The sequence below is a fragment of the Aquarana catesbeiana genome, linkage group LG03 (genome assembly GCF_042186555.1).
Source record: "Aquarana catesbeiana isolate 2022-GZ linkage group LG03, ASM4218655v1, whole genome shotgun sequence".
NCBI lineage: Eukaryota > Metazoa > Chordata > Amphibia > Anura > Ranidae > Aquarana > Aquarana catesbeiana.
In genome coordinates, this window is record NC_133326.1 from 476,006,829 (window position 1) to 476,033,877 (window position 27,049).

The 27,049-nt window shown below is 45.6% G+C and overlaps 1 long non-coding RNA gene across 2 annotated transcripts in view; it reads left to right on the forward strand.

Annotated features, from left to right (window-relative positions):
• LOC141132505 (uncharacterized) overlaps positions 1-27,049 on the forward strand; it is a 283,878-nt gene that overhangs the window by 194,527 nt on the left and 62,302 nt on the right. The window contains exon 4 of one of the 2 annotated variants that reach the window (XR_012242915.1): positions 16,011-16,188. The exons of the other annotated variant lie outside the window; for it this stretch is intronic. This is a non-coding gene — a long non-coding RNA (uncharacterized lncRNA). Of the gene's footprint in view, positions 1-16,010; positions 16,189-27,049 lie in introns of those variants that run through there. 2 annotated transcript variants of the gene reach the window in all.

Here is a 27,049-nt window from a genome sequence, read left to right on the forward strand (position 1 = left end):
AATAAAAAAAGACCGAAAATTTTGAAAAAAAACATGTTTTTCTTTGTTTCTGTTAAAACTTTTTGTAAATAAATACGTTTTCTTCTTCAATGACGGGCACTGATATGGCTGCACTGACGGGCACTGATACGGCGGCACTGATGGGCACAGATGAGGTGGCACCGATGAGGTGGCACTGATGAGGTGGCACTGACGGGCACTGATGATGGGCACTGATAGGCGGCACTGATGGGCACTGATAGGTGGCACTGATGGGCACTGATAGGTGGCACTGGTATGCGGCACTGATGGGCACTCATAAGTGGCACGGATGGGCACTTATAGGCGGCAGTGATGGGCACTCATAGGTGGCATTGATGGGCACTCGTAGGTGGCATTGATGGTTATTTATGGGTGGCACTGATAGTTGGCACAGATGGGCACGGATGGGCACTGATAGATGGGCACTGATGGGCACGGATGGGCACTGACAGGTGGCATGAATGGACACTGATGAGTGGCATTGATGGCATTGCTTATTTGCAGTGATGCCCCTAAGGGTGGCATTGCTGGGCATCACTGCAACATAATTGTGCCAATCAGTGCCCATTTGTGGGCACTGATTGGCACAGATTTGGCACACTGGGCACATGTGGATGGCCATGGGGTACATACCTGGCCATCCACATGTTGCCCCTTCCCTGGTGGTCCTAGTGGCGATCCCTGGTGATCCAGTGTGGTGATCTGCGGGGGGGGCTGCGCTGATAAACAATCAGCGCAGACCCCCCCTGCCAGGAGAGCCACCGATCGGCTCTCCTCTACTTGCGTCTGTCAGACGCGAGTGAGGAAGAGCCGATCAACGGCTCTTCCTATTGACAGCGTGATCAGCCGTGATTGGACACGGCTGATCACGTGGTAAAGAGCCTCCGCCGGAGGCTTTTTACCAAGATCAGTGTAGCGGTGTGTCAGACTGACACACCGCTCCACCGATCGCCGCGATGCGTGCCCCCGGGGGCGCGCTGCGGCATGTTATCCTGCTGGACGTCATATGACGTCCAGTCAGGATAACAGAATCACTTCCCGGACGTCAATCCGCTATAGGGCGGGCGGGAAGTGGTTAACCTGTGCACTGCAAGCCAACCCTGCTGATCAACTTTGTGTGTTAGTTTCCCTGTGCATCTTGCTGTGTCTTCTACGTCTGATTCCAGTTACCGATCTTGGCTTGTTCTCAACTATTCCTGTCTGCTTGTGACCCTGACTTTTGGTGTGTTCTATGTTTATCCTTGTCTGCTAGTCACCCTGACCTTTGGCTTTCCCTTACTATCTCTATCCTCCTGTAGCCTACTGTGGGCGTGAACTGGCAGACCCTGGGGGTCGCGACCTGGAGCCAGTTGCAGCCCAGTCCATCCTCACCACTAGAGGCTCTGGTGAACACTTGCTCTTAGCATCCGCGACCTAGGGAATCTTACGCTCTAGCCCCTGTGGGATCTGTCTTGGTGTTCCAGTGGGCCTGCCTTCCTTTACCACCCAGACTCCTATCCACAGCAGTCAGCCGTAGGGTCCACTACCTTTGCGGTGCACTCCTGATCCCAATGGTGTGCATCTGTCACCTGGCCTCAGGTGATCCGACATGGACCCAGCTGACGTGCCGCTTCCTGCAGCTGATCCATTGCAGGGCATAGTCCTCAGACTTGAGACCCAGGAATCTAATCAGACTCAGGTGATGCAATTCCTTCAGGATCTGGCTTCCCGCTTTGAGCAGCTTCAGGCCTCCTTGGGAATCCCGAACCAGCAACCTCAAGTACAATCAGCGGCTGCACCTATTGCACCAGTCGCAGCCACTCATTCATTACAACTGCCAGCTCTGTCCCATTTCTCTGGGGACTCCAAGGCCTGCAGGGGGTTCCTCGGGCCAATGCACTATTAATTTCCAGCCTCAAAACTTTCTGTCTGATCCGGCTAAGGTAGCCTATATCATTTCCCTCCTCTCCGGTGAAGCTTTAGCCTGGGCTGCTCCCCTGTGGGAGAAGAATGATCCAGTGGTTTCCAGCCTGTCCGACTTCTTGTAGCTCTTTCGTAACATCTTCGAGGAGCCAGCTCGGATTTCTTCAGCGGCTAGTGCCCTTTTACGTCTTCACCAAGAATCTTGTTCAGTGGGACAATATGCTTTTCAGTTCCGTATCCTCACAACTGAATTGAGCTGGAACAATGAGGCCCTAGTCGCAACCTTTCTACATGGCCTCTCTGACCGAGTGAAAGATGAATTAGCGGGAAGAGCCATCCCCGCCGGTCTGGACGATGTAATTTCCTTGTGCAATCAGGTCAAATTCGTTTTAAGGAGAGGTCCCTAGAAAGAAGACGGCAGCACTCCCTGGGTCCTAGCCAGTCTGAGTGCTTCCCCCTTCATCCTGTGGAACATCTTCTGCTTGCTGAGTAACCTAACTAACCAAACTAACCCCCGAAGAAGGCGCAGTGCTAGGCACAGAACTCTGGGCTTGTGTCTTTACTGTGGGGGCAAGGGTCATTTTCGTGACTCCTGCTCACTTCGTCCGGGAAACTCTCAGGTCTAATACATTTGGAAGGTGGAGTATTGGACCCAGAAACATCACCTTCTTGTCTTCTTCTTCCGGTGTTCCTTTATGTAGGCACTTCTCCCCAATCGATCCTAGCATATCTGGATTCCAGGGCTGCCGGCAATTTTATGGACTGGAGAACTGCTTCTTCTATGAAGCTTATCCTTTCTCCCCTCACTACACCACTGGTAGTCTTGGCAATTGATGGCACTGTGCTCCCAGGGGGTCCTATCCGCTTCCAGGCACTGCTGATTAGGATGTCAGTAGGGATACTCCACCAGGAGTGGATTTCCTTCCTCATTCTACCCAAGGCCTCTACCCCCATTGTATTGGGCCTTCCTTGGCTACAGCTCCACTCTCCACATGTGGACTGGGTCTCTGGGCAGATCCTGGCTTGGGGCCCCTCGTGTTTCATGTCCTGTCTTCTCAAGGTGGCCCCCAAGGAGAGACTTCCCATTGCTACTACCTCTGTATCTTCTGATCTTCCCGCTGCATACAGCGATTACCGGGATGTGTTCTGTAAGAAGTCAGCTGAGATGCTTCCTCCCCACAGGTCTTTTGACTGTGCTATTGACCTTGTCCCTGGTGCAACTCTGCCCAGGGGTCGTACCTACCCTCTGTCCATTCCAGAGACCCAGGCCATGTCTGAGTATTTAGCCGAGAATCTGGAGAGAGGTTTCATCCGGAAATCCTTATCACCTGCAGGAGCAGGGTTCTTTTTCGTTGCCAAAAGGGATGGTACCCTGAGACCCTGCATCGACTATCGAGGTTTAAACGCAGTGACTATCAAAAACCAATACCCCTTACCCCTAATATCTGAGCTATTTGACAGGTTGAAGGGTGCTTCCATTTTCACCAAGTTGGATCTCAGAGGTGTATACAATCTCATTAGAATACGGGAAGGTGACGAATGGATGACTGCGTTTAACACTAGAGACGGGCATTATGAATACCTGGTTATGCCTTTTGGTTTGTGTAATGCTCCAGCTGTGTTTCAGAACTTTGTCAATGAAATCTTCAGGGATCTGCTGTACCAGTTTGTTCTCATCTTTCTGGATGACATTCTCATCTTTTCAGTAAATCTGCTTGTTCACAGAAATCATGTCTGCACTGTACTTCAGCGCCTTAGAGAGAATAATCTCTATGCCAAGCTGGAGAAATGTTCCTTTGACCAATCTGAGGTCCTGTTTCTGGGATGTTTTGTCTCAAGTTTGGGTCTTAGTATGGATCCTGGAAAGGTCTCGGCTATTACCAACTGGCCCCTTCCTGCTAGCCTCAAGGCCACACAGCGCTATCTTGGTTTCACAAATTATTATAGGCAGTTCATAAGGAATTACTCTTCCATTGCCGCGCCTATTATCGCTTTGACCAAGAAGGGTGCGAATGCCAAAGACTGACCTGCATTTCACAACCTGAAACAGGCCTTTGTTTCTAGACCTCTCTTGAGGAGACCAAATACTGGGGACCCATTTTTTATTGTAGTGGACGCTTCTTCGATGGGGGTGGGAGCTGTGTTTCTTCAATTCTTTGAGAAGAGACGTCAACCATGTGCGTTCTTCTCCAAAAATTTTTCTCAGGCAGAGAGAAATTATGCCATTGGTGATCAGGAACTTCTTGCAATTAAATTGGTGTTGGAGGAGTGGCATCATCTCTTGGAGGGTTCCCCTCACTCCATAACGATCTTTACTGATCAGAAGAATCTACAGTACCTACAGAATGCTAAACGTCTGAATCCCAGACAGGCCAGGTGGAGTCTCTTCTTTTCCCATTTTAAATTCATAATTACGTACAAACCTGGTTCCTGCAATGGTCAGGATGATGTGCTCTCTAGGTCATTTGACACTTTGGACGAGGAATCCACCCCTGATCTTGAGCTGATCATTCTGACCTCATGCATTGTTGCCCATTCTACCACCCTGGAATCAAAAATTCCTCCTGGCAAGACCTTTGTCCCCACTGAGCTAGGAGCTAAGATCCTTCATTAGGGACATGATTCCAAGGAGGCAGGTCATGCTGGGTTCCTCCAATCCTTCCTGCTCATCGGACATCACTACTGGTGGCCTAATCTCCGTTCGGATGTTAAGGATTACATTAGGGCTTGTCATGTCTGTGCTCAGTCTAAATCCTCCACACAAGCCCCTGCTGGTCTTCTCATGCCCTTGCCCATCCCCAGGGCTGGACTGGGACAAAAATTTGGCTCTGGACATCATCCAGACTGGCCCACTTTAATTTTGCAAACACGCACAAAAGCAGTATATATATTGCTGGGGGGGTGTAGGACACAGGGGGACAGCATGGGGGGTGGAGGACACAGGGGGACACCTTGGGGGCTGGAGGACAGAGGGGGACACCTTGAGGGCTGGAGGACAGAGGGGGACACTGTGGGGGGTAGAGGACAGAGGGGGACAGCATGGGGGCTGGAGGACAGAGAGGGACAGCATGGGGGAGGAGGACACCATGGTGGCTGGAGGACAGCGTGGGGGCTGAAGGACCGAGGGGGACAGTATGGGGGCTGGAGGACAGAGGTTGACAGCGTGGGGGCTGGAGGACAGAGGGGGACAGCGTGGGGGCTGGAGGACAGAGGGGGAAAGCGTGAGGGCTGGAGGACAGAGGGGTACACCATGGGGGCTGGAGGACAGTGGGGGCAGCATGGGGGCTGGAGGACAGAGGGGGACACTGTGGGGGCTGGAGGACACCATGGGGCCTGGAGGACAGAGGGGGACAGCGTGGGGGCTGGAGGACAGAGGGGGACAGTATGGGGGCTGGAGGACAGAGGGGGACAGCATGGGGGCTGGAGGACAGAGGGGGACAGCATGGGGGCTGGAGGACAGAGGGGGACTCCGTGGGGGCTGGAGGACAGAGGTGGATAGCGTGGAGGCTGGAGGACAGAGGGGGACAGCGTGGGGGCTGGAGGACAGAAGGGGACAGCGTGGGGCTGGAGGACAGAGGGGGACAGCGTGGGGGCTGGAGGACAGCCTGGGGGGGAACAGGAGAGTATTATGGGGCCTCCTGCGATCCTGTTGGGGCCTGGGCCCCCTACATCTGTACTGGCTGCTTCTGCTCCCCCCTCCCCAGTGATGGCAATAGTACACAGCCTCACCCGATGCCTGAAATAAGACCTCTTATGGCGCGCTGCTCTCTTCTGGCCCCTACTCTCTTCTCGTCTGTCCCGGATGATGTCATGTACAAGCACCCGGGGTGGATGGGAGTGAAGGAGGGGCCCACAGGGAACAGTACACTGTGAGAGGTCTTATTACAGCCGCTTCCAGTGCTAGTGTTACAGCTGTCATAGGGCCCCACAGTGCCGATAGGTCAGTCCACCCCTGCAGTACAGCAGTGCTCAAAGTAATGGCTGTGTGGGCCGCGCAGCCATTACTTTGACAGGCTGTCACTCAAACCGGCCCACTGAGCCATCGGCCCACCGGGAACTCTGGTAGTCTTGATGGCTAGTACATGCCTGCCCATCCCTAAGGAGCCCTGGTCCCACATTCCAATGGATTTTATCACCGATCTTCCACTGTCGGAGAATAATACGGTCATTTGGGTGGTAATCGATCGGTTCTCCAAGATAGCTAATTTTGTTCTTCTTCCTGGTCTGCCTTCTACCCCTGCCTTGGTTCCCATTTTTGTACGAGAGATTGTCCCTTCCCATGTCGTTTCGGACAGGGGTGTTCAGTTTACTTCTCGCTTTTGGAGAGCCTTTTGCAAATCCCTCAACATTACCTTGGATTTTACCTCTTCTTACCATCCCCAATCCAATAGCCAGACTGAGAGGGTTAATCAGGAGTTGGAAGTCTTTATCCATACCTTGGTCTTGGCTCATCACGATGATTGGGCATCTCTACTCCCGTGGGCAGAGTTCTCCCCCAATAATCATGTCAACGTCAGTTCTCAGAAAACACCCTTTGTCACTGTTTATGGAAGACATCCTCAGCTCCCTCTTCCTATGACCTGTTCTTCTGACATCCCAGCTTTTGCTACCATTCAGGAATCCTTCAATTCCATGTGGGTTGACTTTCATGATTCCCTCCAGAAAGCTGCCAACAAATTCATGAGTTTTGCTGACCGTCGCAGGCGTAAGCCACCTTCTCTACAGCCAGAAAACAAAGCCTGGCTTTCCACCAGGAACATCAGACTCCGGGTTCCTTCTCTCAAATTTGCCCCAAGATTCATTGGTCCATACACTATAACTTCTAAACTGAATCCGGTTTGTTTCAAACTCCAGATTCCCAAAAGCCTCAAAATCGCTAACTCCTTCCATGTTGCCCTTCTGAAGCCTTTAGTCCTCAATAAGTTCTTTCATCCTCCCCCTATCGCGGTGACGGTCTCTGAGGAGGAGATAATCAGGAGTACGAGGTTAGTCACATTTTGGATTCTCGACTCTGTAGAGGCATTCTTCAGTACCTCGTGCATTGGAAAGGGTTTGGACCTGAGGAGAGGTCTTGGATCACCGCTTCTGAGGTCTTTGCACCTCGTCTGTTGAGGAAGTTTAATCTGAAGTTCCCCTCTAAACCTGGTCCCAGGCAAGGAAGGGGGGGGGGTACTCGTAAGAGGGGGGGTACTGTCATGGTTATGCAGTAGTGTTTGTCAGCTTACCTTTCTCCATGTGTTCACCTCTAGGGACCAGCCACTCTCACCTGACTGCTTTTGTAATCTCACCTCTAGCATGGCTCCACCCCAGCCCCTATCAGAGAACTCTATATTAACCTGTGCACTGCAAGCCAACCCTGCTGATCAACTTTGTGTGTTAGCTTCCGTGTGCATCTTGCTGTGTCTTCTACGTCTGATTCCAGTTACCGATCTTGGCTTGTTCTTGACTACCCCTGTCTGCTTGTGACCCTGACCTTTGGCATGTTCTATGTTTATCCTTGTCTGCTAGTTGCCCCGACCTTTGGCTTTCCCTTACTATCTCTATCCTCCTGTAGCCTACTGTGGGCGTGAGCTGGGAGACCCTGGGGGTCGCGACCTGGAGCCAGTTGCAGCCCAGTCCATCCTCACCACTAGAGGCCACTAGAGGCTCTGGTGAACACCTGCTGGCTCTTAGACTCCGCGCCCTAGGGAATCTTACACTCTAGCCCCTGTGGGATATATCTTGGTGTTCCAGCGGGCCTGCCTTCCTTTACCACCCAGACTCCCATCCGCAGCAGTCAGCCATAGGATCCACTACCTTTGCGGTGCACTCCTGATCCCAGCGGTGTGCATCTGTCACCTGGCCTCAGGTGACCCGACACTTACTGGGTCATGAGACTAGACCACTGGCCAGAACTTGCCCAGTATGCTATTTAGTTGTTGGGCTGCCCTGCATCCAGCGTGCTTTCAGAAGGGGCATTCAGTGCTGCAGGAGGTTTTGTTACTGATCATAGAACGCATCTATCCACAGACTCTGTGGACTGTTTGACTTTTATAAAAATGAATTAGTCCTGGATTACCAGCTATGAAGCCCCTGATGCCGATGTAACCAATTAAGTCTTTTTGGGATGTGGAATCTCTGCAGGACTTTGAGGCTGCCTAGCTTTGGGGGTGTTCAATCATTATATCTGGGAGAATGTTTTTGGTATAGGTTTCATGGGCACAAATAACACCGAAAGACCAATTTTTCAGCACCTGTTTGACAGGTGCATATAATTGCAATTTTTTTTGCCTTCATCAAGAGCACCTCTATAGGGTTACGGTGGGAAGATACCCAAAGAGCAATTTTTCTGCACCTGTTTGACAGGTGCATATCATTGCAATTTTTTTACACCAAGACCAATTCTTGCTTTCATCAAGAGTACCTCTATAGGGTTACGGTGGGAAGGCATCACCAACACCCAAAGATCAATTTTGTACGCACCCGTTACTTCTATACAAAGTCAAAGTGACACCAGAATGTATCCAAAAAATCTCTAATCTTGTTCCCAGTGCACTAAATTGTGGCCTCATCATTTACACTGGCTCCTCAACTGTTGCTGAGCAAAATAAAGGCAGCTTGCAGGGAAAATGTCATTTTTTTTGGCTTCATAAATGCAATTATTGCTGCAGCAGATTCTAGACATGATACAGATCTGCCACAGGTAGACTAAGGGGACCCCCAGGCACTATATTGGAAGGAATTTTTCATTTTTAGGCTTTCACTTTAAAAATCAACAAAAATCACTGCTCATTTAAAAAGGAAGTTTTTCACAACCTTTTTTTTCATTGAAACATGTCACCCAGAGTGGGACCCGGACCCCTATAACCATTGTATGCTCAATTACTTGCATATAAGCCTTTAAAATGGGCACTTTTGATTTTTGACATTCGGGTCCCATTGACTTTAATGGGGTTTGTTATTTGGGTCTGAACTTTCGCGGTGTTCCGAAGTTCTGGTGTGAACTGAACAGGGGCCCATTCGGCCCATCCCTATTAAGGAATAGACATGGGCCGAACACACACTATTTGCACAAAAACTCTCAAACATTTGTGAAGAAGCCATCTATAGTACACTTAGGCCAAGATTATCACATTTTTTTTAGATACTTTGGATAGAAGTAACAGGTGTGAAAAAATTGGGCTTTGGGTGTCGGTGGAACCTTCACACCGTAACCCTATAGAGGTGGTCTTGATAAAAGTAAGAATTGGCATTGCTGTCAAAAGTTGCAATAATATGCACCTGTCAAACAGGTGCAGAAAAATTGGTCTTTGTTAGGGATGAGCTTCGAGTTCGAGTCGAACTCATGTTCGACTCGAACATTGGCTGTTCGCAAGTTCACCGAACAGCGAACAATTTGGGGTGTTCGCGGCAAATTCGAATGCCGCGGAACACCCTTTAAAAGTCTATGGGAGAAATCAAAAGTGCTAATTTTAAAGGCTAATATGCAAGTTATTGTCATAAAAAGTGTTTGGGGACCTGGGTCCTGCCCCAGGGGACATGGATCAATGCAAAAAAAAGTTTTAAAAACGGCCGTTTTTTCAGGAGCAGTGATTTTAATAATGCTTAAAGTCAATCAATAAAAGTGTAATATCCCTTTAAATTTCGTACCTGGGGGGTGTCTATAGTGTGCCTGTAAAGGGGCGCATGTTTCCTGTGTTTAGAACAGTCTGACAGCAAAATGACATTTTGAAGGAAAAAACTCATTTAAAACTACCCGCGGCTATTGCATTGCCGACAATACACATAGAAGTTCATTGATAAAAACGGCATGGGAATTCCCCAAAGGGGAACCCCGAACCAAAATTAAAAAAAAAAAAATGACGTGGGAGTCCCCCTAAATTCTATACCAGGCCCTTCAGGTCTGGTATGGATATTAAGGGGAACCCCGGCCAAAATTAAAAAAAAAAAATGACGTGGGGTTCCCCCTAAATTCCATACCAGACCCTTCAGGTCTGGTATGGATTTTAAGGGGAACCCCGCGCCAAAAAAAAAAAAAAAAAAAAAACGGCATGGGGTCCCCCCAAAAATCCATACCAGACCCTTATCCGAGCACGCAACCTGGCAGGCCGCAGGAAAAGAGGGGGGGATGAGAGTGCGGCCCCCCCTCCCTCCTGAACCGTACCAGGCCACATGCCCTCAACATTGGGAGGGTGCTTTGGGGTAGCCCCCCAAAACACCTTGTCCCCATGTTGATGAGGACAAGGGCCTCATCCCCACAACCCTGGCCGGTGGTTGTGGGGGTCTGCGGGCGGGGGGCTTATCGGAATCTGGAAGCCCCCTTTAACAAGGTGACCCCCAGATCCCGGCCCCCCCCTGTGTGAAATGGTAAGGGGGTACATAAGTACCCCTACCATTTCACGAAAAAAGTGTCAAAAATGTTAAAAATGACAAGAGACAGTTTTTGACAATTCCTTTATTTAAATGCTTCTTCTTTCTTCTATCTTCCTTCATCTTCTGGTTCTTCTGGTTCTTCTGGCTCTTCTGGTTCTTCCTCCGGCGTTCTCGTCCAGCATCTCCTCCGCGGCGTCTTCTATCTTCTTCTCCTCGGGCCGCTCCGCACCCATGGCATGGGGGGGAGGCTCCCGCTCTTCTCTTCTTCTTTTCTTCTCTTCTTCTCTTCTTCATTTTCTTCTCCGGGCCGCTCCGCAATCCATGCTGGCATGGAGGGAGGCTCCCGCTGTGTGACGGCGCTCCTCGTCTGACAGTTCTTAAATAACGGGGGGCGGGGCCACCCGGTGACCCCGCCCCCCTCTGACGCACGGTGACTTGACGGGACTTCCCTGTGACGTCACGGGGAATGCCACAGGGAAGTCCCGTCAAGTCACCGTGCGTCAGAGGGGGGCGGGGTCACCGGGTGGCCCCGCCCCCCCCCCCCGTTATTTAAGAACTGTCAGACGAGGAGCGCCGTCACACAGCGGGAGCCTCCCTCCATGCCAGCATGGATTGCGGAGCGGCCCGGAGAAGAAAATGAAGAAGAGAAGAAGAGAAGAAAAGAAGAAGAGAAGAGCGGGAGCCTCCCCCCCATGCCATGGGTGCGGAGCGGCCCGAGGAGAAGAAGACAGAAGACGCCGCGGAGGAGATGCTGGACGAGAACGCTGGAGGAAGAACCAGAAGAGCCAGAAGAACCAGAAGATGAAGGAAGATAGAAGAAAGAAGAAGCATTTAAATAAAGGAATTGTCAAAAACTGTCTCTTGTCATTTTTAACATTTTTGACACTTTTTTCGTGAAATGGTAGGGGTACTTATGTACCCCCTTACCATTTCACACAGGGGGGGGGCGGGATCTGGGGGTCACCTTGTTAAAGGGGGCTTCCAGATTCCGATAAGCCCCCTGCCCGCAGACCCCCACAACCACCGGCCAGGGTTGTGGGGATGAGGCCCTTGTCCTCATCAACATGGGGACAAGGTGTTTTGGGGGGCTACCCCAAAGCACCCTCCCAATGTTGAGGGCATGTGGCCTGGTACGGTTCAGGAGGGAGGGGGGGCCGCACTCTCGTCCCCCCCTCTTTTCCTGCGGCCTGCCAGGTTGCGTGCTCGGATAAGGGTCTGGTATGGATTTTTGGGGGGACCCCACGCCGTTTTTTTTTTTTTTTTTTTGGCGCGGGGTTCCCCTTAAAATCCATACCAGACCTGAAGGGTCTGGTATGGAATTTAGGGGGAACCCCACGTCATTTTTTTTTTTAAATTTTGGCCGGGGTTCCCCTTAATATCCGTACCAGACCTGAAGGGCCTGGTATGGAATTTAGGAGGACTCCCACGTCATTTTTTTTTTTTAATTATGGTTCGGGGTTCCCCTTTGGGGAATTCCCATGCCGTTTTTATCAATGAACTTCTATGTGTATTGTCGGCAATGCAATAGCCGCGGGTAGTTTTAAATGAGTTTTTTCCTTCAAAATGTCATTTTGCTGTCAGACTGTTCTAAACACAGGAAACATGCGCCCCTTTACAGGCATACTATAGACACCCCCCAGGTACGAAATTTAAAGGGATATTACACTTTTATTGTTTGACTTTAAGCATTATTAAAATCACTGCTCCTGAAAAAACGGCCGTTTTTAAAACTTTTTTTTGCATTGATCCATGTCCCCTGGGGCAGGACCCAGGTCCCCAAATACTTTTTATGACAATAACTTGCATATAAGCCTTTAAAATTAGCACTTTTGATTATTCATGTTCGTGTCCCATAGACTTTAACGGTGTTCGCATGTTCGAACAAACTTTTTTCCTGTTCGCATGTTCTGGTGCGAACCGAACAGGGGGGTGTTCGGCTCATCCCTAGTCTTTGTGTGTCGGTAGTACCTTCACACCATAACCCTATAGAGGTGCTCTTGATAAAAGCAAGAATTGGCCTTGCTGTCAAAAATTGCAATGATATGCACCTGTCAAACAGGTGTGGAAAAATTGGTCCTTGGGTGTTAATTGTGCCCATGAAACCTACAGCAAAAAAATTCTTCCAGATGAACTCAACACCCACAAAGCTAAGCAGCCTTTCAGACAGTCTTTCAGAGATTTGAGATCCAAAAAGCACTTAATCAGCGACATCTGCATTAGCATCAGGGGCTTGATAGCTGCTGCTAATCCAGGACTGATTCGTTTTGATAAATGTCAACCGGTCCAAGGAGTTTGTGGATAGAGCACTGAATGCCCATTTGGAAAGCACCCTGGATGCAGGGCAGCCCAGCAGCTATTTTGCATACTGGGCAAGTTCTGGCCAGTGGTCTATTCTCATGACCCAGTAAGCCAGTGGCTCGTCAACTGGAAAGCTCTTCATCTCTGTTTTCACCCCTAGATAATCGTCCACTGTGTGATGCAGAGGCTGACGATGGGATGTGGAAGCTGACAGCCCTGGGCGGTGAGGATTAAAAAAATTCAGAAATGCATCACTTAGGCAGCCACCTTCTCCACCACTGCTCTCTTGACCAACAGAAGCTAAGTTTTCGCCCATAGATAATCACCCATATGATGAAGATGCTGCCGATGGGATGTAGAAACTGACAGCCCTGGGCGCAGAGGACTAAAAATATTTTGAAGGTGGCCCCCTTCTCCACCGCTACTCTCTTGGCCAACAGAAGCCTCAAAACGACATTTTCCACCAGACTGTAAACTACCAGAGTCAGGAAAGGTGTTACATAAACTCCTCTTTAAGGTGTCCTCAAGAGATTTCATCTTCTGCTCCCACTGTGGGGACGGGATGAGTTTAGAGACTTTCCCCTTGTGATGTTGGTCAAGGAGGGTTGACAACCAATAGTGATCCTTCTCTTTGATGCTATGTATTCTCGAGGCTTTTCACAGGCTTTGAAGAATGAGGGAGCCCACAAGTTTGCAGAGGCATGAGAAGCAGACTCCTCGGGGTCACTGAGGATTACAGTATCTTGAACTGCCTCTACTACTCTCAAGGGTTCTGGAGATGAAAAAAACACCTGTTAAAGGTTGCCAGAATCCTCCTCCTGCCATATCCCCGTATATTATTTTAGCTAAGATGCCCGTCCAAGACTCTTTAAAAACTATCCATACTTCCTGCCGACACCACTGATTGTGGAAGAGAGTTCCACATATTTACCGCCCTGACAGTGAAAAAGCCCCTACGTAGCTTAAGGTTAAACCAATTCTTTTCCAGTCTCATCGTTTGGCCCCGTGTCCCCTTACACTACCTGGGACTGAAAATTTTAATACTTCTTCAAATATCTCAACAGTGATCCCAGCATAACGCTATCATATCGCCTCTCAATTGTCTCTTCTCCAGGGGGAATTAATTTAGCGCTTGTAGTCGTTCCTCATAATTGAGGTCCTCCAGTCCCCATATTAATTTAGTTGCCCTTCTCTGGACTCTCTCCAGCTCCAATACATCCCTGCTGAGGATTGGTGGCCAGAATACTCCAGATGTGGCCGAACCAGAGTTTTATAAAGTGGCAGAATAATCGTTTTATCTCTTTTAAATGCACGCTAATATTCTGCTGGCTTTGGTAGCTGCAGCTTGACACTGCATGCTATTGCTCAGTCTGTCTTCTACTGGGACCCCTAGATCCTTGTCCATCCTGGAAGCCCCTAGGGGTTCTCCCCCTAATGAGTAACTTGTGTTTATATTTTTACCCCCCAAGTGCATTACCTTACATTTTTCAATGTTAAACTTAATTTGCCATGCAGTAGCCCACCCCATTAATTTATTCAGGTCCTCTTGTAAAGTTTCTATATCCTGCTGTGTTATTGCCCTGCATATTTTTATGTCCTCACCAAACACTGAGATTGAGCTATTTATCCCATCCTCTATATCATTTATAAATAAATTAAACAGAATTGGTCCCAGGATAGAGCCTTTGGGTACCCCACTAACCACTCTAGACCATTCTGAGTACATGTTCTTTATCACAACCCTTTGGACACGACCACTTAGCCAGTTTTCTATCCAAGAACAAACCTAATGGTTCATGCATACAGAACTCAGCTTGTAAATTCACCGTTTGTGGGGGACTGTATCAAATGCTTTTGCAAAATCCAGATATACCATATCCACTGGCCTACCTTTGTCAAGATGGCAGCCCACTTCGTGTCTAATGTTAATATGTTGGTTTGGCAAGAGTGACCTTTCGTAAACCCTCTGCTGATTACTGCTAATGATACTGTTTTAGTCAAATTCTTGTATATGGTCCCTTATCACCCCCTCAAATAGTTTACAAACTACTGACGTTAGACTGACAGGTCTATAGTCCTCAGGAATAGATCTCTGCCCTTTTTTGAATATTGGTACCATGTAGGCCTTTCACCAGTCAGCTGGTACCAATCCTGTCAGTATGCTGTCCATGAAGATTAGGAATAGCAGTCTGGCTATAACTGAACTGAGTTCTTTAAGGAAACTTGGGTGTAAGCCATCTGGTCCTGGTGATTTATTTATGTTAAGCTTCTCTAATCTTTTCCGGACTCCGGCCTCTGTTAGCCACTAGGGTAGATCCTGTGGCGTGTTGCTAACAATACTGTCATGGTCCTCCTTTACCTGTGTGAAGACCGAGAAGAAGAAAGCATTTAGCACAGCTGCCTTCTCCTTGTCATCTTTAACCACCTTCCCTTCCTCGTCCTTTATGGGGCCTATGTGTTCCGATCTTCCCTTTTTGCTGTTAATATATTTAAAAAACGTCTTGGCATTATTTTTACTCTCCTCCCCTCCGCTTTATACTTTTTAAATGCCATTTTATTGTCCTTAATATGACATTTTACATTTTGATTCAGCCACCCAGGTTTAACCTTTGTTCTTTTATACTTATTACCCCTTGGAATGTACTGGGTGACACATTTATTTAAATCTTCCTAAAGCATCCCAGTTTTCCCTCTGTGTTCACTGTTTCAAGGATTTGGCCTCACTTAATATCCTGTTGCACTGAGCACAGTTTAGAAAAGTTGGCTCTTTTGAAATTTAGTATTATTGCACTCACCTTGTGCCTTCCTTTCCTATGATTTATTTGGAATGTAAAAATTCTGTGGTCGCTAGTTCCCAAGTTGTCCCATATTTCCACATCTGAAACCAGATCTGTATCATTTGTAATTAAAAGTTCTAGCAATACTTCTAGTCAGGGAATCCACCAATTGGGACCAGAAGTTGTCCTGTAGAACATTTAATAAATGGCGGGCCTTTAATGAGTGGGCTGTCTATTCCGCCCAGTCAATGTCAGGATAGTTGAAGTCCCCCATTATGATGACATTTCCCTGTCTTGTTGCCATTTCTAACTGTGAAAGGAGATACAACTCCACCTCTTCCCTCAGGTTAGCGGGCTTGTAACGTACCCCCACTAGTAATTTCCCACTTACTTCCACCCTTTGGAGTTCCACCCATACAGACTCCACCCCCCCTTGCCCCATCACTGATGTCATTCTGCTCCTCTACCCCTAAATCATTCTTGATATATATATATATACACACCCCTCCCCCTCTTCTACCCTCCCTGTCCCTCCGATACAAGGAATACCCTTGGATGTTTGCCAGCCAGTCATGTGAGTGTCAGGGCTGGGCTCAGCCCTTCCTTATCTGAGCTGGCCGCTCAGCTGTTGGCTAATTGTCAGCTCCTATCTCTCCACAGTTACTCACCTGTTGATGATATCCTGCTCATCAGTCCTGCCTACTTAAGCAGTCCAGTCCAGAGGATCTCTGCCTTCGCCTTGGTCAACATCACAGAGACTATCTCCTGCGTTCCTGTTTAAAGACTTGCTTGGCTGACATCCCTTCTGGCTCCAGATCCTGCTTGCTGTTCCACTACACTGATCCCTGACCTTCTGGCTTGGTTGACTATCCGTCTTGGTTACCGAACTTTGGCTATGTTTTGACTACGTTTGTTCTATTTACTTTTATTATTAAACAAATGTGATTTAACTGTACTTCTGTCTCGATCTGATTTCATAGTTTCTGACAGTGAGCTGTCAAACCAAGTTTCTGTTATTCCCATGAGGTCCACATACTCCTGGTGTAATAGCAGCTCCAGTTCCTCTATTTTATTGACTAGGCTCCTGGCATTTGTGAACATTCCCCTGGTGCATATTTTTTTTCCATCTGATTTGACATGCTTCGTTTTTGATTTTATAACTCATTAATGGGGTCTGCATAAAGTGGACCTTGAAAGGAAAGGAAGTCCTCTTCCTCCCACTGCTCTGCCTCGAGTGCCCTGTTCATAGAGTCTGCACCAGCAGGAACACAACAGGGATTGTGTCACTGATGCATGCATTTTCACGGCTCACCATCCTTATGGCCTCCTCAAATAGTGACAGTACAGTGCATGCATCTTTATCAGCAGCCATTTGCATGGGGAAAACAAGCTGAGCCGGCCTGAGCCTGTTGTGCCATACTCACACAGGCACACGTTGATGGTCCTCTGCTACATGTGCAGCTGCTGCAGCATTGCCACAGTCGAGTTCCACCTGGCAGGCATGTCACAAATCAGGTGGTTTATGGGAAGGTGGAATTCCCGCTGAATTTTACTTGTGGTTCATGGAACAATTCAGCAGAGAAGGGCATGGAGAAGGAGGTGGAGCTGACAAATCTTGCATCATCCCCACTAGCTGTATGGAGATGTGGGGGCACAACAAGCTGCAGCACTGATCCCTGTCCTGCGTCCTTCCCAGTTGCAAGCAGAGTTACCCAGTATGCTGTGAACAAAATATATCGTCCCTGACCATGCATGCTGTAACACATGTCAGCAGGAACGTGGACCTTGCGGGTGACTGCCTTGCCCAACAATGTCACAACATTGTCTTTCACGTGATGGTAGAGAGCTGGAATAGCCTTACGTGAAAAGAAATAGTGACTAGGAACCTGCCATTGTGGTACAGCACATTCTGCAAATTAGACGTGCAGAATGAAAAAGTTTGTTTTTGTTTCATTATTTAAATACATTTGTTTAGTTAAATTCATTTAATCCGTTTAATTCATTTTTGGAATTTGTTTTGTTTATTCGTATTGGAAGCGAGTCGAATCTTCGGAATTTGAATCGTGTTGAATAGTTTTCAAATCAATTTAGAATAGTTTTCAAATTTGAATCGTTTTCCAATTTCCAAAGAGAATAAAATAGAATAGAAAATAAAGGAATAGAATAGAAAAAAAAATAACAGAAAATAAAAGAATATAATATAATAGAGTAAAACAGAACAAAATAGAATAGAAAATAAAAGAGCAGAACAGAATATAAACAAATAGAATAGAACAGAATCAAAAAAGAACAGAATAAAATAGAAAGAATATAGCTATCTTCTTAAATTCTAAAAGAAAAGAATAGAATAATAAAAAAAAACAATACAATAGAAATAATATAACCATTTCCCAAAATTCAAATAGAATCAATTTGCATTTGAATAGAATAGAAAATAATAGATTTGAATAGAATAGAATAGAAAATAACAGAGTAGTATAGAAAAAAACAGAATAGCATAGAATAGAAAGAATTTAACCCTCTTCCCATTCTAATCTATTATTTTCTATTCTATTCAAATTGATTCTATTTGAATTTGGGAAATGGTTGTATTCTTTCTATTCTATTGTTTTTTTAATTCTATTATTTTTTTATTTGTTTATCCTGTTCTATTCTACGTTTTTCTATTATTTTCTATTCTATTCTATTCCAAGCTTCGCTATTATTTTCTCTTCTATTCTATTATTTTCTATTCTATTCAAATTTGAATGTATTCTATTCGAAGTTCAAATTTTGGAAGATGGTTATATTTTTTCTATTCTATAGTTTTTTTTTTTTAATACTATTCTGTTATTTTCTATTCTAATCTATTGTTTTCTTTTCTTTTTTTTTTTTCCATAAAAGATTTTTATTCAAGCAATTGTGCATACAACTTTTACAATCTGTGTTACATATGTATAAAGTACAAGAGAAGAGGCTTCCATGTTTCACACAAGTAAAAAAAACAAGCATAATTTTACATCTTAAGTCATGGAAAATCGAACAATATGTTTTAAATTTAGTCCCTTAGAGAGTCTTGTATTTATATTCAGTATAGTTGGATTTCGAGATAGAGATGCTCCTTTAAATAACATTTAGAGCATTTGAATTCGTTTAGCTTTGTTCAAGATAGCGTGTCTCTAAAGGCTTATTTGGTACCAAATGGTTAGTTATGGTGTTTGTATGATTTTCCCTTTTAGTCAGCTTATGACATTTTGATCAAAGAAAGCTTCCCGTGTGTGGTGTTTAAAGAGGGGGCTTAAATATTAAGAAATAGGAGAATATGATTAAGTGTGTTTTTAGAAAAGGGGATAGTGTGGTAGGCGGGGAGGAGGGGTGGGGGGGGTGAGGGCTGCTCTTCCATTATATGCTTTATCTTCCCTCCCGCACAATGGGAGGAGGGAATACTGTGGAATCCAGTAATGGAGAGGGATCTGAATTATTGCACTTTATGTTGGGAATAAAGATTTATAATAATCCTTCGTTTTGAAGTGGTTCCAACAGGCCCAAGTGGTTGTGAATTTTTGTTTGCGCTCTTGAGCTATAGAGATCAGTTCTTCCATTTCTGCTATCTTGGATATTTTCTGTAACCATTCCCTAATTGTGGGTATGTCTGTTGTTCTCCAGTGGGTTGGAATGCATAGTCTTGCAGCATTGACCATATGCATGGCCAGGGATTTAAAGTACTCGTGTTTGGGAAGTGTAGTATGATGCAATAGATATTGGGCAGGGGTGAAGTTTAAGGTGTATGTGGAGACTTGTTCTATGATAGAGTGGACCTCCCTCCAGAAAATCTGGATGGAGTCGCACTCCCACCAAATGTGTATCATGGAACCTACTGGTTTTTTACATCTCCAACATACATCAGGTATAGATGGAGAGAATTTGTGTAATCGTGATGGGGTCCTATACCATTTAGTTATGATTTTGTAACCATTTTCTTGTATCGCTACATTCATTGACCCTTTGTGTGCGTAAGAGTATATGGTTTCCCAGTCTCCTTCTGTCAGTGTGAGTTGTAGGTCTGTGTCCCATGAGTATCGTGGGATTTCAGAAGGTTTTGTTAGGCCGTCGTCATGGAGCATTGAGTAGATTTGAGAGATGATATGTCTCTGAGGTGAGTCGCTTGAGCAGAGGTGTTCAAATGTTGTTAATTTTCTAGTCCATATTGCGGTTGAGCTTTTAGATGTTAAATAATGTCTTATTTGTCTGTAGGACCAGAAAGGGAATGTTTTTGTATGATATTCTGATTTCAGGTCTTGATATGAACATATAGTGCCCTTGTCAAAAAATGTGTGGGCCTTTATCTCTGTATGTGGCCATTCAGTTTGTAGGAATTTCAAGGTTTCACCAGGGGGAAATTCTGGGTTTCCTCGTATGGAGGTAAGAGGTCCTATATGTGTGGATAATTTATGCACTGTTATGGCTTTATTAAAGGCCATTAGAGTGGGATATATAAAGGGGTGTGTCTTGAGGGTCTGAGGCCATAGTCTTGGAGGAAGCCAGGGGAGAATATGAGTGGGGGGTGTGAGTATAAAGGTGTTCTATTGTCACCCATGCTTTTTCTATATGGTGTATCTTCCAGTCCACAATCCTGACCAGATGGCATGCCATGTGGTATTTGTATAAGTCAGGAAGGCCGATTTCCCCTCTAAGTTTCGGGAGGGTTAATCGGGTATATTTTATGCGTGGAGATTTGTTGTTCCAAAGAAAGGCTATGCACATACTTTTGTATTTGGCAAAAAAGGAGGGGGGTAAGTGTATAGGGATTGCTTGCATGAGGTATAAGAGGCGGGGGAGAGCAATCATTTTTATTAAGGCTGCGCGGCCGAACCAGGAAATGTTTAAGTTGGTCCATTCTTTAAAGTTTGTTTGAAGTTTAGTTAGTGCTTTTGCGTGATTATGATTATACAGGTCTGATGTTCGTTCAGTAATCCGTATTCCTAGATACTTAATGGCTTCTTTTTCCCAATGAAATGGAAAGTGCGATTGGGCATGGGTTATTTCTTGCGGGGTAAGAGATACATTCAAGGCATTGGATTTGGTATAGTTAATTTTTAGGTTAGATAATTCTCCGAAATGTTTTAAATCTCTCAGTAAGTTGGGTAGGGAGATTCGAGGTTCTTGGAGGGTAAGTAAAATGTCATCCGCGGCTACTTTAAACTCTTTATGTGCAATGGGTATTCCTTTAATATCTGAGTTGTTGCATAATTTATTCAGTAGGGGTTCTAATGTCAGGACATAGATCAGTGGGGAGAGTGGGCATCCCTGGCGGGTACCGTTGCTTATAGAGAAGGCGTTTGACAGCAGGCCATTGACTCTTACCCTGGCTGAGGGGTTAGTATATAGTGCGTTGATATGTGTATACATGCGGGTCTTGAGGCCTATGCCCTTGAGGACCTCCTGCATGTAATCCCAGGCCACCCTGTCAAACGCCTTCTCAGCATCTAGGGATAGGAGAAAGCCCTTGGTTCCAGAAGTGGCTAGCCAATGTTGTATATTTAGGGTACGGATAGTGTTATCCCTGGCCTCTCTTCCCGGGATAAACCCAACTTGGTCGGGGGATATGAGACCAGGGATAAATGGTAGTAGCCTTTTTGCCAACATTTTGGCGTATAGTTTGATATCTACATTCAGTAGAGAAATCGGTCTATAGTTCGGGGCTTGTGTGTGATCCTTGCCTTCCTTTGGTATGAGGGTTATGTGTGCTTCTAGTAGTCTGCTTGTTGATGTGTGCGAGTCTGCGAGGGAGTTAAAGGATTTAAGCATTTCTGGAATCAAAATATCTTGGAAACTTTTGTAATATATTAATGGAAAACCGTCTGGGCCTGGGTTCTTGCCTACGCTCATCTGTTTGATTGCTAGTTGGAGTTCCTCTGAAGACAGGGGGCTTTCCATGGATTCTGCTTGTTGAGAGGTGATAGGTTTGGGGCAGAACTGTGTTAAAAATTTTTTTAGTTGGGACTTTCGGTCGTCCTGTTTTGGTTTAGGGTCGATATGTTGGTTTATGTTATACAGTTTAGAGTAATATTCTTCGAAGTGTTTGGCTATATCTGCATTTTTGGAGAGAAGAGTGTTATGTTTATCTCCAATCATGTGGATTCTAGAGGGTGCTTTGGTTGCTTGGACTGCCCGAGCGAGCAGTCTCCCGCTCTTGTTGCTGTGTTCATAGAACACTTTCTGTTGAAGGATATATCTCCTTCTGGTACGCTTTCCTAATATGTCTAGTAATGCAGAGCGGGCTTGTAGTAGTTCCTGTAGTGTGTTTAGTGATGTTGTTTGCTTGTGTGTAGCCTCTAGTCGGTTTATGGTCTGGATCAAAGATCTAATTTGTTCCTGATGTCTCCTTTTGATTGTGGATGTGAGTGTAATGATTTCCCCCCCTTAGTACACACTTATGTGCTTCCCATATAGTGATTGGTGAGATGTCTGGGGTGTTGTTTTCTCTGAAGTAGTTTTGTATGCGAGAGTGTAACTGGGTCAAATTGTCAGGGTCCTTAAGTAGTGCAGGGTTCAGTCGCCATGTTTTGGTAATTTCTCTTTTTTCGGGGAAGGTGAGTGTTACTAAGATAGGGTGGTGGTCCGACAGAAACATTGGTTCAATAGTCGCCTGCGTGAGTAAGGGTAAATCATTTTGTGATAGGAATAGATAGTCTATCCTAGAATATTTTTGGTGTGGGGCTGAAAAGAATGTATAGTCCTTATCAGATGGGTACATGGTGCGCCAGGTATCATGAAGGGTAAGGTTTTGTAATTGAAGTTTCATTTGGCGTAAGGCCCGGTATGTAAGTGTGGATGTACCTGTGGACGTGTCGATGCTGGGATTTAATGGTACATTAAAGTTGCCTCCTAATAGCAGTAAACCGGTTTGGAAATTTTGTAGAAGGACACAGATTTTTTTGACAAAGGACACTTGGTGTTCATTTGGGCAGTAAATGTTGGCTATGGTGATGGGTTTGGCTGCGTATGTTCCTTTTATGAATATAAATCTGCCGTCCGGGTCAACTAATGTGTCTGTCACTTGGAAGTCAGCTTGTTTGGAAATGAGAATTGAGACTCCTTTTGTTTTGGATTCCTGGTTGGTGGAGTGAAAGACTTGTTTATAGATGTGGTTTGTCAATTTGGGTATGGCGTTAGTTCTGAAATGTGTCTCCTGAAGTAGGATACAGTGTGCTTTGTGTTTTGTCAGAGCTGCAAGGACTTGTGACCTCTTTTCTGGTAGGTTTAGGCCTTTAATGTTAAGGGATAAGCATTTTAGTGAGATTTGCATCTTACTGGTTCTCGGTTTCGAAAGCATTTTAAGAGTCTAGAGAGAGAGGGGAGGGGTATATGTGTGGTTTGGAAGAGCAGCCCTTACGAGGAAATAGGGTAGTAAGAATAATAGGTAGAGCTATAGAGGAGGTAGATGACCAGAGGGGGAGGGGGTAAAGGGGTTTCAGATCGTACGTTTATCCGTTACTTCCCCACGGATTGTGGCTTGGGGTATGAGAAAGTATTAGCTTGCACAGTCGTGAATAATCCACGCTCTGTGTATGATCTTTACCGGAGGTGGTTATCGGAAAACCTAACCACCTAGTTACAAGGGGTTCCGGAGTGTCAGTTAGAGTCCAATAGGACTACTGTGGTGGGACAATAAACCTGGAAGATGATCAGAGGTGTCGGCACACATAAGGACTAGTAAGGTACAATAATGTGTCTTCAAGTGTGTTGCGATGGGGTGATAAAGAGCTAAATTTAAGAGTTAACTATGTGGTGTAAGCCGTGGTTGTAAGGGGGATATTTGTATACAAACCCCCCTTTTTTTTTTTTTCCCCCTTTTTCTTTCTTTAGTCATGAAATTGGTAAGCCCAATGATTAATGATTAATCTATCCAGATCAAATGTTACTTAGGTGAATTTTAAGATTCTGAGTCTATGATCAAGACTTCTTTAAGTGTATGTATTTCTACTCATTCAAATCTTACTAAAACAAATAAACATAGCCAACAGTGCTAACTATAACCTTAGGGTATACCCCATGTTAGATGGGAGTTCCCCTTGTCTAATTACTTCCCATCTCAGCTCTCGGGCCCCGCCCCCCACAATAGGGGAGAAGGTCCCTCGAAGCCCAGAAGGGCTGTCCTTTCATAGTGGTGCGGGATCAACCCAAAACAAGGGGTCGTCCCTTCCACCACTATTTTGCATCCTAGTACTGATTGTTTTCTGTTACATTGCAGCGAGAGTTTAAAAAAAAAAAAAACACACATACAAGAAAAAACATATCTACTCAAGGAGTGGATTTAAATTTTTTGCTATGAATTGATCATATAACTATTTTCGCTTTAGGGAATAGGTTATTCGTTAAGGCTATCAAAAACTAAACCTTTTACCTATCCCCATTAATTTGTGGTGATAGAGTTTTTGAGTAATTGCTCAAGATGTAGTCTCTTCATTACTATGAGGGTTCAGTCTGAGTAAGTTGAATAGGGGTGTCTGTGGGTAAATTGTATTGAATATTAGCATATGGGGACTCCCCATGTCTATTGGGAATTCCCTGTGTCTGTTTACCCCTCGATACGGTTCCCGGGCTCCGCTCCCCCCAGAGTAGGGAAGCGGGTCCCACGGATCCACGAGCGGCAAGCATAGCATAGTGGGGGAGGATCAGTCTGCAACAACTGGACTGGTCCCCCCTCCACTATTGTGCAGCCTAGAACTGAATATTATCTGTTACAGCAAGACACATGTGAGAAAAAATTTGAAAAAGAAGAAAATTGCAAAAAGATAAAAAAGGCAAAAACAAGAGTTTATATAAGACCACTTCCATCGAGGCAGTTAATAAAAATCCCCTCCCTTGTTATACTTGGGGTATGTATTTCTTACCACTGTAGGGGGTCGGTTAACTGTTGAGTCAATCAAAAATTAGAACTTTTACCTTTCCCGTTAACTTGTGGCAAAAGAGTTTTGGGAAAATTATGTGGTATTTAGCCTCTGTATATCTTTGGAGATTCAGTCCAATGCAGTTGAAGAGATGTGTTTGTATTCATAACACAATAGGGTACTTTTCTGGATAGAACACAGTATCTCAGTTGATAGTTTGATAGTAGAGATTCCGTCATCTTACATATACAAAAGTTCAGGCATATACAGTATATGACACTGGGGTATGTTGAGCACTAAATTAGTCATCTCTGTAATTCCTGCGCGGGGTGTCAGCGCAGTTCATGGCATGCGGTGGTACATCTCGACGTGAAAAGCGTTCTCCCGGGGATGTAGGGTCCAGTCTTCGGCGTCTGGATCTGTGGCGTTGTGCTTTTGGTGAAGCATTGTAGGATACTGCCTTCCAAGGTTCCGATGGGAAGTAGAAGAAGTACCATTCCGGTAATTCAATTGCTGGGATGTCGAGCTGTTCACAGAACATGGGGAGGTCTTCTGGTGTTCTGAGGAGTGCGGTGCGACCTCTGGTGGTGGCTGCGAGGCAAAATGGAAACTTCCACCTGTATTGTATGTTGCGTGCCCGTAACGTTTCCAGCAGGGGGCGTAGTGTGCGTCTGTTTTGTAATGTTATCTGAGATAGGTCTTGGAACAATTTAATGTCTGCGCCATTGTATAAAATGTGGCCTCTATCTCTCGCCTTTCTAAGAATCTCCTCTTTAAGTGGAAAGTTTACTAGACAGCACACTATGTCCCGAGGGGGTTCTGTGTCCCGGGGAGGTGCACGATGGATTCTCTCCATATCAATGGGGGTATCTGCAGGCCGTTCAAGGAGTTCACTGAATATTGTGCAAACTGTCTGCGTCAGTGCAGATGGATCTATGCCTTCAGGGACCCCCCTTACTCTTAAATTATGTCTGCGTCCTCTGTTGTCGAGGTCTTCCAATTGTCTGTGGAGTTCAAAGATATGTGGGAGATGCATATCATGTGCTTGCCTGATTGCAGCTGCCTGTATTTGAGATGATTCCTCCACTTCAGATAGGCGATTATGCATTGACTGGATGTCCATTTTCAGATCTGATATGGCAGTTGTTAGGGTATGTTTTATGTCCAGAGCAACCCTCTGCAGGTCTCTTTGCAGATCCAGTAAGGATGGGATTGTGGATGTTGCGCTGTGAATGTCCGCCGGCGCGATCGCGGAGCAGCTAAGCGAGGCCGGGGATGAGGCCTTGGATGCCTGTGAGGCCTGTGTCTCCTCGTGGAGGGTTGTGGCCTTTGTGCGAAATATGTCCGGGATGTTGTTACTTAGCTGTGTCCCGGATTGTTTCTCTGCCTCCTTGGTGGAGCGGGGTGCCGAGGTGCTTCTATTCGGCTTACCCATGGCTTAATCTGGCTGGCGGTGATGTTAGAAGAGGCTGAAATCATCCTCAGTGTGCCGGAGCTCTCCTCTCAAGCGGCCATCTCCGATCCCGTCCAAGCCACGCCCCCTTGTTTTCTTTTCTATTTAAATTTGGATTGATTCTATTTGAATTTTGGGAAATGGTTATATTCTTCTATACTATTCTATTCTATTATTTTTTTAATTATATGCTGTTCTATTCTATTATAGTCTATTCTATTCTATTCTTTTTTCCTATTCTATTCTTTTCTATTCTATAATGTTCTTATGTATTCAAATTTAAATTAATTCCATTTGAAATTTGAATTTCAGAAGATAGTTATATTCTTTCTATTTTATTCTATTCTATTATATTCTGGTCTTTTATTATTTATTCTATTTTGTTCTGTTACTCTATTATATTATATTCTTTTATTTTCTGTTATATTCTTTCTATTCTATTTTTTTCTATTCTACTTTATTCTCTTTGGAAATTGAAAAACTATTTAAATTAGAAAACTATTTGAATTCAAAAACTATTTGAATTTGAAAACTATTCAAATTTGAAACCTATTGGAAATTGATTAGAAAACTATTCGAATTGATTCAAATTCAAATTTCGTCAGAATATTTTTTTCGTTATTTCGAAATTATTTTATATTCGGTACTGCTGTAATTGTGAAATTCGGATACATCCAAATTTCCGAAAAACAAAAGTTCGTCCGAATTTTAATTCAGAATGTAGCGAACTGCACATGTCTCCCGCAAATTCACGGAAGGGGCAGAATCCACCAGATGGAAAGGCAGAAGTTGTAAAGCCAGCAGCTTTGACAAGCTCGAATTTAGACGCTGGACATGTGGGTGGCAGTGACTGTATTTTTTTTTCGCTGCAGCAGATGGGGCAGAGAAATTTGCCTGCTGTAGTCTACAGCTGGTGGTGTGCTACTGGCAAACATGCTGCAAGGACCTGGGACATCCTGCGCTATATCATCGTCCCTGTCAGTGGAAGCTGCTGAGAGGTCATGAGGTATAGCGGGGGTAGACCGGAAAGGTGAGGAGTGAGGAGGAGCAAAATTGCATCCCTTTTGCGTGGCTTTCAGGTGCTCTTGCCAACTGGCTGAGTGGTGGAAGTTTAAATGCCTTGCCAAGCATGTGGTACCCAAATGGCTGGTGTTTTTGCCATGCTTGATGTGCTTTAGGCAAAGTTTGCAAATTGCAACAGTGCGATCGGCTGCACACGTGCTAAAAAAGACCCAAACAGCTAAGCTGTGGGAAGTGGGCTAACAGGTCCACAATCCAGTGGAATAGGGTGGCTACTCTTCCATGATGGCTGCCTCTTTGGGGTTGTGCCTTACCCTCACTGTTCTCCTCTAGGGATGAGCTTCGAGTTCGAG